The sequence below is a fragment of the Anolis carolinensis genome, chromosome 3, assembly GCF_035594765.1.
Source record: "Anolis carolinensis isolate JA03-04 chromosome 3, rAnoCar3.1.pri, whole genome shotgun sequence".
Lineage (NCBI taxonomy): Eukaryota > Metazoa > Chordata > Lepidosauria > Squamata > Dactyloidae > Anolis > Anolis carolinensis.
This window is the reverse complement of record NC_085843.1, coordinates 70,743,474-70,755,589: the sequence shown is the minus strand read 5'-3', so window position 1 is coordinate 70,755,589 and position 12,116 is coordinate 70,743,474. Positions and strand designations below refer to the sequence as shown.

Sequence of the window (12,116 nt, the reverse complement as noted above, 5' to 3'; positions counted from 1 at the left end):
TAGGAAATGAGTTTCTCCTTACTGCAAACTCATTTACAAGTCAAATGTACATACAAGTATACTGTCACCTATCTTTTAAAAGGCAGACCGCTTCTAGAAAAAAGATCACTTAATGTTAAAGTGTTTTTAAAAGTCTGTCCAACTCCTTTGATAGGCCAGTGACCAAACCCAGGATGGAAAATTACACACACACCCCATCCCGGAAGTGCTTGATTCAAATTTGTATGGACAGTTTTAGGGCTCATCATCTATACCTACCACAAAATCCTGGGATAGTCTAGAGAACAAAATGCTCCAGACTGCCCCTAGAGACCTCAGAGCTGTTCAGACACTATGTCTTCAATCCACAAAATGGATTTGGCTTGGTACCCTTTCTTGTCCTCCCTGTTACAATGACATATGGCTGCAGAATTCCAAACATCTCCTGGCAGTTGCTGATGTCAGCAAAGGCACCAGCCAATGGCCAGGAGCTCTCTGGAGTTCTACAGCCATCTGCCACAGCAACAGGAGTAACCCAACACCAATACCTCCTCTTTCTCTTTCGCTGTCTTAATAAGTCACTTACACAAAGTTCTAGTGTAACTTCCTCTGGTACACATATTGATCCTTTTTTCTTATTTCTTACCCCCTTCACACCATAGCTTAATTGGTTGTCCCATAGATAGCTCTTCTAGATTCTGTTTTATCAGTCTACATTGTTTCAGGTAGTCTGTATACAAGCACTTTCAATTTTGCTTGGTAACTGGCAGGTTGCTTTTGTATCTGCTTCAACAAGACTATTAATATTCCTCATATCCAGCCCCACTCAACAGTCCAATTGCAACATTTTTCCATGAGAATTCCTAACTAGTTTTCAAAAGCAGTATTTTTATGAAAAGTGTTACAGAAAATGGAAGGTAATCAACACAAGTGTGACTGAAACTGGATCTGTATTATTTATTTATTTTATTCATTTTAAATTTAGGAATAAGTGTTTCTTGCACAAAATTAGTTTCAGATGTACTCTTGGCCTTACTGAATTCTGGGAATCTAGGCTTGGGGCTAAATCCAAGATTGCTTCCCAGTCGTTTTTCAGCTGGAGGACTTGTTTGCATTTATTTATTATCATGGCCAAATATTTTACTCTATTGTTTAAGATCTAAAGGAAAATAGATTTTATCACAATGAGGGATTGGGAATGGGAAGTATTGTAACACTCTTTCACACTAGTAAATGACAGACCACCCCTCACACCAGTGACATTAATGCTATTTTCTAGTTCACTTGCAATATTAGGTCCCATCTACACTGCCATATAATGCCGCTTCAAACTGCATTACATAATCAGTGTACACTCATATAATGCAGTTCAATGCAATCTAGGGTGCAGAAATCCCTGGACCTGACAGCAGGTTCACACAGAAAACTCTCAGTCCCAGAAAATGGTATCTCTCCATCCTCACAGCCTTCCTTTGCAGCAGATCAAAATGGAGGGTGGACAAGGGACATCTGGTGGAATTTTTTTAAAAAAATCACTCTGTTATGTGTTGGACCTCATTTGTGCACATGCAAATATCTCAATGTATAGACAAGCAGATTTCTTATATCACTACACCAAATTGTTAATTCAAGCACTGTTTAATATGATAAAGTTTAAAAGAAAGCACTTTAGAGAGTTCTAATGGCTTTTTACTTGTGCCTCCCTTGAGTATGAGCATTAGAGCAGTCCACACAGAGGGTAGGGAAGGAAAGCAAGTGTTTTGCATGTCTTTGAAAGTGCACATTTTTGGGGCAGAATTGGATTTTCAGCTGTTAACCCAATTCCACCCACACTTTGCCCCCCTTTAAACCCAGTTACCTCTGGGTTTTTAGCCATGTGTAGAAGGGCCTGTATGCTGAAATGAGTCTTTACTGATCATACAAGGCAGAGTAGTTGCAGAGCCTGGCAATTGTTGGGATGCCTGAATGATGATCCTCTGATCAACTGTGGACATGCAAACATAACATCAGTCCAGATAGCACACCAGCTAATTCAGAATGGGAAAATCAACTGCAATAATAATAATAATAATAATAATAATAATAATAATAATAATAATAATAATAATAATAATAATAATATGTTTATTTATATCCCGCCTCCATCTCCCCCAAAGGGGACTCGGGGCGGCTTACAGCAAATCAACATACAAGCAATGATAAAATATAAAACATCAAAGGACAAAAACAAAAACCAATAATAAAATAATCACAATAGGTGAAAAAACACAACACAGAATTAAAACATCAAATTAAAAACAATGAGGTTGCAATAGTGGATAAGCAAGGTGCACATTAGATAGATAATGTAAATAGACAAAGTGCATTAGAATCATTTAAGGTCACGTTAGGTAGGGAGGAGTCCTGAATAATATCAAGCAATCAGGAATCAGGGGAAGAGCGACCAGTGCAAAAGGTCGAGGAGCATAATAATTGTGATGGAAAAAGGTGATCTTAACCAAAGGCCTGGGTGAAAAGCCAAGTTTTCAGACTCTTCCGAAATGCCATCAAGGTGCGGGTTTGCCTGATCTCCCCAGTCAGCGAATTCCATAACCGGGGGACCACTACAGAGAAGGCCCTCTCCCTCGTCCCCACCAACCAGGCTTGTGACGCTGGCGGAAGCGAGAGGAGGGCCTCCCCCGATGACCGAAGAGACCGTACAGGTTTGTAGGGGGAGAGACGATCCCGAAGGTAGATGGGTCCCAAACCGTTCCGAGCCTTATAGGTGATCACCAGCACTTTGTATTGGGTCCGGAAAATGAGCGGTAGCCAGTGGAGCTCCTTAAACAGGAGGGTTGACCACTCCCTGTATCGGGCTACCGTTAGAACCAAGGCTGCCGAGCGTTGAACTAATTGAAGTTTCCAGGCCATCTTCAAAGGCAGCCCCACGTAGAGCGCATTGCTATAATCCAATCTAGAGGTAACTTAGGCCTGAACCACCATGGCCAAGTCAAACTTCACAAGGTATGGTCGCAGCTGTTGCACAAGTTTTAGTTGTGCAAAGGCCCTCCCGGCCACCACCGACACCTGCGCATCAAGTGTCAGTGATGAGTCCAGGAGGACCCCCAAGCTACGGACCTGCGCCTTCAGAGGGAGTGCGACCCTGTCAAGCACAGGTTGCCACCCAATACCCCGATCAGACATACGACTGACCTGGAGGACCTCTGTCGTGTCGGGATTAAGGTTCAGCTTATTCACCCTCATCCAGCCCATCACAGCTGCCAAACACTGGTTCAGTATCTGGGGGGCTTCCTTGGAGTTTGGTGGAAAAGAGTAGTAGAGTTGGGTGTCATCTGCGTAGAGATGGCACCGCACTCCAAAACTCCGGATGACCTCTCCCAGCAGTTTCATGTAGATGTTAAAAAGCATGGGAGACAGAATGGAACCTTGCGGGACCCCACAGGTCAATGGCCAGGGGTCTGAGCAGGTGTCCCCCAGCTTCACCAACTGGGATCAGCCCTCCAGGAAGGACTGGAGCCACTGCAAAGCAGTACCCCTAAGGCCCATCCCGGAGAGCCGTCCCAGAAGGATACCATGGTTGATGGTATCAAAAGCCGCTGAGATGTCCAAGAGAACCAGCAGGGTCACACTCCCCCTGTCCAGTTCCCTGCGGAGGTCATCCACCAAGGCAACCAAAGCCGTCTCAGTACTGTGACCAGGTCTAAAGCCAGACTGCGATGGGTCTAGAAAATCAGTGTCATCCAGGAAACCCTGAAGCTGCAAGGCAATCGCCCACTCCAGGACCTTGCCCAAGAAAGGGAGGTTTGAGATAGGTCTGTAATTGTTTAAAATGGTTGAATCAAGGGAGGCCTTCTTCAGGATTGGCTTCACTATGGCCTGTTTAAGGGAAGAGGGAAATTTACCTTGATCCAAAGAGGAATTAATTATCCTCACAAACCAGTCTCGCAACCCCCCTCTGGCTGATTTAATTAGCCAAGAAGGGCAAGGATCCATGGCACAGGTAGTTGGTCTCACCGCATCAAGGATCCTGTCCACGTCATCTAGGTGAACAAGCTGAAACGATTCCCACAAGATAGGACAGACAGGTGCCTTGGTTAACTCACATGGCATTGCATCAAAGCTAGCATCCAAGTCATGACGGATCTGAGCGACTTTGTCTGCAAAATGGTGCGTGAACTCGCTGCACCGAGTTGCCGTGTCCTCGGGTGCCTCCTCACCCTCAGGAGGGTGGAGGAGCTCCCCGATGACACGGAACAACTCCGATGGTCTATTAGTTGCAGACGCTATGCGGGCAGTCATGAAGGTCTTCCTGGCTGCCCGCAAAGCTGCGGAGTCGGCCCTAATAGCAGCACTAACCCGTGCTCGGTCAGAGGCATCCTGAGTCTTCTGCCAGCGGCACTCTAGTCCTCTTCTCTTGCGCTTCATCACTGCGAACTCCTCTGAGAACCAGGGAGCCGAAGTGACTCTGCGCAAACAGAGGGGACGTTTGGGAGCAATCATGTCAATTGTCCTGGACATCTCACTATTGTAGCGGTCTACCAGGGCATCGACAGGATTGCCAACCTCCATGACAGGAAACTCCCCAAGAGACCTCAGGAATCCATCAGGATCCATAAGTCTCCTGAGGCGTACCATCTTAATGGGTCCACCACCCCTGCAGAAGTTTGAGGTCACAGTAAGTCTTAAACTGATCAGGTGATGGTCAGACCATGACAACGGAATAATATTTTGCTCTTCCACTCCGACACCACCATCCAAAGCAACAAAAACCAGGTCAAGTGTGTGATCAGCTTGAAGGGTGGGACCAGATATCACTTGGGACAGCCCCATGGTCATCATGGCAACCATGAAGTCTTGAGCTGCTCCTGTTAAGGCAACCTCAGCATGGATGTTAAAGTCCCCCAGCACTACCAGATGCTGGGACACCAACGCCACATCAGAGATCACCTCTTGAGCAGAGGGGGACCTAATTGGAGAGTTTCGGGTGCTACCAATGCTTGGACTAAAATGATCTCTAAGTGAGGTACTAAAACTTGAAACCCATCAGTTGCCATCTCCCCTAAACCTGAAAGAATTCAAAGAAGCTATTAAGCGATGCAAAACTGATAAAGCACCTGGTCTTGATGATGGAGCACCTCAAACACTTGAGCCCCAAAGCTACAAATTGGCTTTATGCTTGCCCACAGTGCCCTGCCTTATGCACAGATGAAGAACTGTTTAAAGCTACAGACAATGCGGTCGCTGTTGCCCGTTTTTGGTCTAAAATTATTTAGCTGTTCATGCTCCCTTTATTTTATCAGTTTTATACTTATTTATTTATGAAATGCTTTTGACACGATATAAATAAATTTAAGACAGTTTCAAACTGTCTAGTATTTTTCCATTCTCTCACCTTTGAGGGAATATACATTAACATACATGCACCCATGGAATTGTTTCTTGCAAAGGAAGGGTTGGGTTATATGACCTTTAAGACTATGATTTGATTATTCTAAAAGTAATTTATACTGGAATGTATCATTGTAACTTCATTTTCAAGGAAATAATATGCTAGTGTTCTCATAAACTCAATAAATCAATCAATTCAGTTTAATATTCTCCACCAGGGGTGGCTCTGAAAATACTCTAGTATTTGACATTTTGTTTTGAGCTAAAGTGCAGGAAAACAGACCATGTATGAAGGTCACTGACATTTCATCAAACAGATCAAGCATTATCAAGTGCTAAGCAACATTGTGAGGTTTTCATTTATTCATGTAAGAAATGGCTCATCATTAAACAGGATAATTTTAGCATAAGGAAAATGAACAAAACTTTGAATTAAAAAGGTGTAAATATAAATGTTGGCCTTTTAAAAAAAGAAATGTACATTGATGTGTGGTGAACAGATGCTATACATGTCTTTGGCCATGTGTTTCATACTGTTTAGAAATAGATGGAGGATAGAAACTATTAAAAATAATTGTAAAAGCACATTTTGAGTTATCTACGTGATTGGTCAATTTTCTTGCACAATTGTTGGTGAAATTTGTAATGGCATAAAACTTTTTCCCTTTCATGGGAAGAGCAGAAAATATCACTAAATTCAGAACAACACATAAAAATGGAGACTTTATTATATAATAAAGGTGATATAACAGAACAAAATCCACAATGCAATAATAGTTATTTGGCTTTTGGGTTTTTCATTTTGCTTGCTGCAGATGGTATAGCTCTTTTATTGGATACACATATGTGGACTTTATCTTACCGTTATTGGAAGAGAGATTTTCCAGAAAACATTATGTTTGTTACCAAACATAATCTTCTGAACTTGAACTTGAGTCTAGGTTAATGCTGTGGATAAAACTGTTGACCTGTTTTGGGAAGATGTTCATATCCCTGCTCATCCATGAAGCTCAATGTGTGGCCTACAACAAGTCATTGGACCCCTTAACATAAACCACAATATTTTTGTAAGGCTGAAAAATGACATGTTAAAAGCATAGGGCATGCAAGGTGTATTGAATTAAAGATCCTATCAGGAAATCCAGTGGCAGAGATCCTTGTGTGCTAAGATTAAAGGTGGATATTCACTCCCAGAATAGTCTGAACATATTTTTCTTGCAAGCTTGCTGTAGTTTGTAAAATAAGGTAGCCATAAATATCACATAGAAATAAAGATTATAATCTATGGGAAATACAGTGTTTAATTAATCTAAATATCAATCACATTTGGGGGAAAGCAGGATTAAAAAAAATCAAGAATCAATAAAAAATAGTCACACAATAGAGTTGAAGAATCTGGATTGTCCTGATTCAACATACAGTCAGCTCTCCACATTCCTAGTGGTTGGGGACACAGGACTCCCATGAGTGTGAAAATATATATATAGAAAGATCACTGAAATACATAATCTTTAATAACTGTTTTTTTCATTTCTATATTATATTCTCCTTGGCAATTTCCCAACTTATCCGACAGCCAAATGAGCTATCAGAGTTGAAAACACATCTGAAGACCTCTCTCTTCCAGCAGGCCTACTGTCGCACCTCAGGCTAGTTCCACCTTGCTTAAGACACCAAACCACACACAGGAAGTAGTCTTTTATAGTTTATTTAGAAAATAGGCAAAAGATAGTTCAAAAAAGGTAACAGTTCAGTTCCAAAAGGTAGGTACAAAACAAGGCTGTAAGCAATAAGTCCATAGAAACATAGAGCATGAAACAAGGTCCTTTTCATAGAAGCCAAAAGTCCCAGCAACCAGAATATATCCACATGGTAATACAGGAAAGCAAACTTGGAACAGGAAAGCAGACTTGCTTCTTGATCAAGTGATGAAGACTGTTTTAAAAGCATGACATAAAGGCATTCCTTTGCCCTTTGACCTCTCATTTATTAGCTATGTGAAGACTTCTATGCAACCCTCTAAATTCCAGTCTTGTAGCTCGATCGAGATTGAGAGCTGCAGCCTCAGAGTCAAGGTCACTGAGCTCGTTAGTGTTATCAGGCAGGGCAAAGAACTACCCTCCCTTTCTGCTTCCTGCACCTGACATTCATCATTAGAAACAACATCATGATTTCTTCCCATGGGATCAACTCCCTGATCTTTATTTCCCACAGCAGGAACACTCCTATAATTCCCAGCATCAGAGTCATCTTCAAATTCATCCTGAATCCCATCATTATGTACATATACCCCAGAATCCTCATCAGAGTAACACAAAGGCACATCAGAGTCACACAAAGGCAAAGGCTGAGTTACAACACCTACCCAGTCAGTTTTAATCATGAATTTTAAACTCATGCTGGTGTTTTAATCTTTGTTCTGTGTATTTTCGTATGTAATCTATAGAAATATGTTTTAATATTTGCATTTTATAGAATGTTCAAGATGATTATGTGTTTTTAGCTATAATGTAACCTGTCTTGACCTATGAAGAGACATAAGACATAAAACTATTATTATTATCATCAGTGTTGTTGTTGTTGTTGTTGTTGTTGCTGTTGCTGTTGCTGTTGCTGTTGGTGTTGCTGTTGTTGTTATCCATTTTCTTTGGCCTATTGTTTCTTTTCTATATAAAATGTCTTGTTGTGAAACTCATAATGGCATCTTGGGGCACAATCTGGGTTTGAATCTTGAAATTTCATCCATATTTTCATTTAAACATGTCTCATAAAATGATAATTAAAATTTACCTTTACTTTAATCTTTTAATTCTATAAATATTCATGCCATTCAATCCTCAAGTCATGTTCTTCTGTTTCCAATTTTTTTTATGCCTGTGCAAAATCCATTCTTTTAGATGCTCTAAACAACATGTAGCAGAGTACAATGACAATCTTGCTGTTTTGAATTTTAGGACACATCTACACTGACCACTTAGGTTGGTTTGGAACCAATTTGGGAGAAACCAGTTTCACTGTGTAGATGATCAGAACTTATCTGGAAAAGGTTTGACCCCAGGAATATGATTGCATTAACCACAGAAGATGGCCTAAAACCAGTTCCAGAATCTGCTTTATTCATAGATTGACAGTTGCTGGAGAACGCAGAATTTTTTACATTTCTGTTGAGATGTGCATCAGCACTCCAGAGGTGTAAGAGTTGGGGTGAAAATGAAAGTGATATTTAACGGGAGAGGCAATTAACCACTTCTTCCAGAGGGCCACTTAGCCCCTTCCTGCCCAACAATGTCCTTGAAGTGTTTTTTGACATTCAAGATTTTACAAAGTGCTCCAACACAGATTGTCTTCAATGTACTTCACATAGTGTGGAGAGGACTTTGCCATGCGATGCGGTTTTACATTTGAGACTCACTTAAGCGCATTTAGGTGATCAACTTGGACTTTCCCTTGACTTTGCTTGATGTTATTCACTAGCCATAATGATGATGATGATGATGATGATGATATCCTGCTTTATCTTGACATAAAAACAAAATTTAAAATATACAAATATTAAAATAATAAAACAGCATTGAATATCATTAGTATTAAAAACAATTCAGATTAAATCCATAAAAGCATTCATGCTGCATGTTTTAACCACTGCAATTTGAAGCTAGTTTGAAAGTGGATTATTGTCATGGCCAACAGTTTGGTGGGCTTAGCTTAACTGCTGCTGGGTGTTTGGAAGGGGTTAATCTTGGAAGAGGTCAAGCTGACCTTCTCTTCCCAAGTAATGTTTCATAGGCTTCAGAGATTATTGTGAAGACCTGCTGAAATGAGCAGCTACTGAGATAAAAAGAGGTCCAGAAGAGAATCCTCTTTGGTAGCAATAACGTCATACTTTAGTACTCTTGTTCTGGATCTTAGCTGTCAGCCCTAGGTTAGATTTCTAGAGCCAGCCTTGTTCCTGTAATCCTGTTTTGGACTCTGTTGTATCTTGAAACATTGCTTTGGACCTTGATAGACCTTGAACCTGAACTCTGGACTGATTTGTTGGCTTGATCTACGGACTGGAATTCCACTTCGACTGGAATTCCACTTCAGTTTTACCTTGATTAGCTGACTTGATTTTGGAACCCTCACTGGGGATTGTGTCTTTGGGACTTGGGTCTTCATTTTTTATTACTTTAGATGTGTGCTGCATTTTTGTTCTGTTAATCTGACCTTGAAAATACACATTGTTTTAGTTCTTCATTTTAAGTAAAACTGGTTTTGGCATATCCTGGGTTTGTTTGGTTAAACTCTCCCCTCATTATCAGGTGGGAGTCCTGGAACACTATAATTATATGGTTAGTGTAGATGCATCCTTTCAGTGTTTTGATCTTTAATTCTGTTTTTGTCTTTCTGCCATTGTTTTCAAAATGTATCTTTTGTAATAATATTGTCTAAAAAAGAGTAATCTTTTGGATAACATTAAGATTCTCTTCAACAGTGACCAATGTAAAATCTCCCTTCTCAGCACATCCCCTTCAATCTTATTCATGCCTTATATTGATACAAGATGGAATTTGAATGTTCATTGCAATACTCAAATGCTTCATCTTCTCAATTCTAAATCCCGTTTGACTTCTTCACTTCATGATTTTAGTCAATATTATAGTATTTTGTTAATTAATTTTAAATCCTGCTAAGTAAAATAATTAACAACAATTTTTTAAAAAGGGAAAACCTTGCTTGACTTTTTGAAATAGAAATATAATGATTTTTGTATTATTGGTTCTCTTAATAACTATGAAGAAAATTCATAGATGAAGTGCCACTTTTAGTAAACGTGGAGTGGGGTAGATGCTTCAGGGTTAAATGATAGCTGCAGTAAAAAGTTTTAAATTTATTTTTTTTTCTATTTTGATACGTTTAGTGCTTGTATAATAAGTTCATAGTTTAGGGCATATGTTATGTGTTTGTTTCCTGGGATTATTAGTAGTTGGTAACTGTTGTTATAGATTTCCTTTCTTTTCATTTTTATTTTATTATATTATATTTAAAATGTTATTAAGTAAAGGGATTTTTAAAAAGAAACATGAGTTTCTCAGTTTATTCTAATGTTGAAATGTATCTGATTATTAATAATCTAAAATTTGGTTAAGTAATTGGATTCATAAATTCAAAATGTCTTCAGGTAGCCACAATAAGCTGAATAATTTTCATGGAGAAATAAATTTGTCTTCCAGGATGTTGGTAGTAAGTCCAATGGATCAGGGAATCAGTAGGTTGTTCTTATTTATTTATTTATTTATTTATTGTTTAAAGTATTTATATTCTGCCCTACTCACTCTGAAGGGGACACAATGTGAATCGTAAGAGTGATGGAATCAGGGCAGCGGACAAAACAGCAAAACTACAGGCCCGCCAACCTCGAAATTTGACAACACAACCCATCATCCATGGCTCTAGGTTGATACAACAAAAAGAAAAGAAAAATAAAGTCCTAATTAGAGGGAGAGGAATAATAGTTTTTTATCCAATTGCTGCCAGTTAGAAGGCTAAGCTCCGCCCACTTGGTCTCCTAGCAACCTACTCAGCCCAGGGAACAGGCACAGTTAGGCCTCACTTAGGCCTCTTCACAGATTATCAGATTATAACTGGATTATATGGCAGTGTAGACTCAAGGCCCTTCCACACAGCTATATAACCCATTTAGAATTTTATATTATCTGCTTTGAACTGGATTATCTTGACTCCACACTGCCATATAATCCACTTCAGTGTGCTTTTTATCCAGTTGTGTATAAGGGGCCTCATATAATCCAGTTCTAAGCAGATAATATAACATTATCAATATACAGTAGAGTCTCACTTATCCAACATAAACAGGCCAGCAGAACGTTGGATAAGTGAATATTTGGATAATAAGAACGAATTCAGGAAAAGCTGATTAAACATCAAATTAGGTCATCATTTGTTGTGACCCAGCCACGGGCTGGTCAGTTTCATGATGAAGATGAAGGGGATTCTGGATTTGAGATTCAATAGCTGCCAGAGGCAGAAGCTGGTTCAGAAATGGAGTCTGGCTCAGAGGCCGGAGATTTGCAGTTTCAGTTTGAGCAGGATTTATTTTATTTATTTTATTTACAGTATTTATATTCCGCCCTTCTCACCCCGAAGGGGACTCAGGGCGGATCACATTATAACACACATAGGGCAAACATTCAATGCCCATAAACACATCAAACAGAGACTGAGAGACACACGCAGAGGCAAGTTAACCTTCTTCTGAGGGGATGTTCGATTCTGGCCACAGGGGGAGCAGCTGCTTCATCATCCACATCATCCACACCGACGGCACTTCCTCATTCCAGGTCGTAAATTAGTTAATCTTGCCTCCCCACTTTATAAGTGGTACCTTATCTCCTACTTGATAGATGCAACTATCTTTCGGCTTGCTAGGTCAGCAACGAGCAGGGGCTATTTTTTATTTTTAATTGACGGGTGCTCACCCCGCCACGGGCTGGCCTCGAACTCATGACCTCATGGTCAGAGTGATTTAAGGCAGCTGTTCAACAGCTGCGCCACAGCCCGGCAGGATGACCTGCTGAACCCAGGAGTTATAGATAACGGGCTGGCTGACATTCCCTTGAGAAATAATGACGGAGTAGATTCAGCTCCATGCCAGGTGCAAGATAACGGTAGCACAAGCAATGAACTATCCAGAGAGGACCGTTTGTCTTGGATGGGTTCCCAGGTTCGAAGAAGTGAGCGTTTGGTGC

General features: G+C 40.3%; 1 long non-coding RNA gene across 1 annotated transcript in view; it reads right to left on the bottom strand.

Moving 5' to 3' along the window:
- LOC134297448 (uncharacterized) overlaps positions 1-1,351 on the bottom strand; it is a 29,256-nt gene extending 27,905 nt beyond the window's left edge. Inside the window, exon 1 of the long non-coding RNA XR_010004204.1 lies at positions 259-1,351. This is a non-coding gene — a long non-coding RNA (uncharacterized LOC134297448). The remainder of the gene's footprint in view (positions 1-258) is intronic.
- Between the last annotated feature and the right edge of the window lie 10,765 nt (positions 1,352-12,116).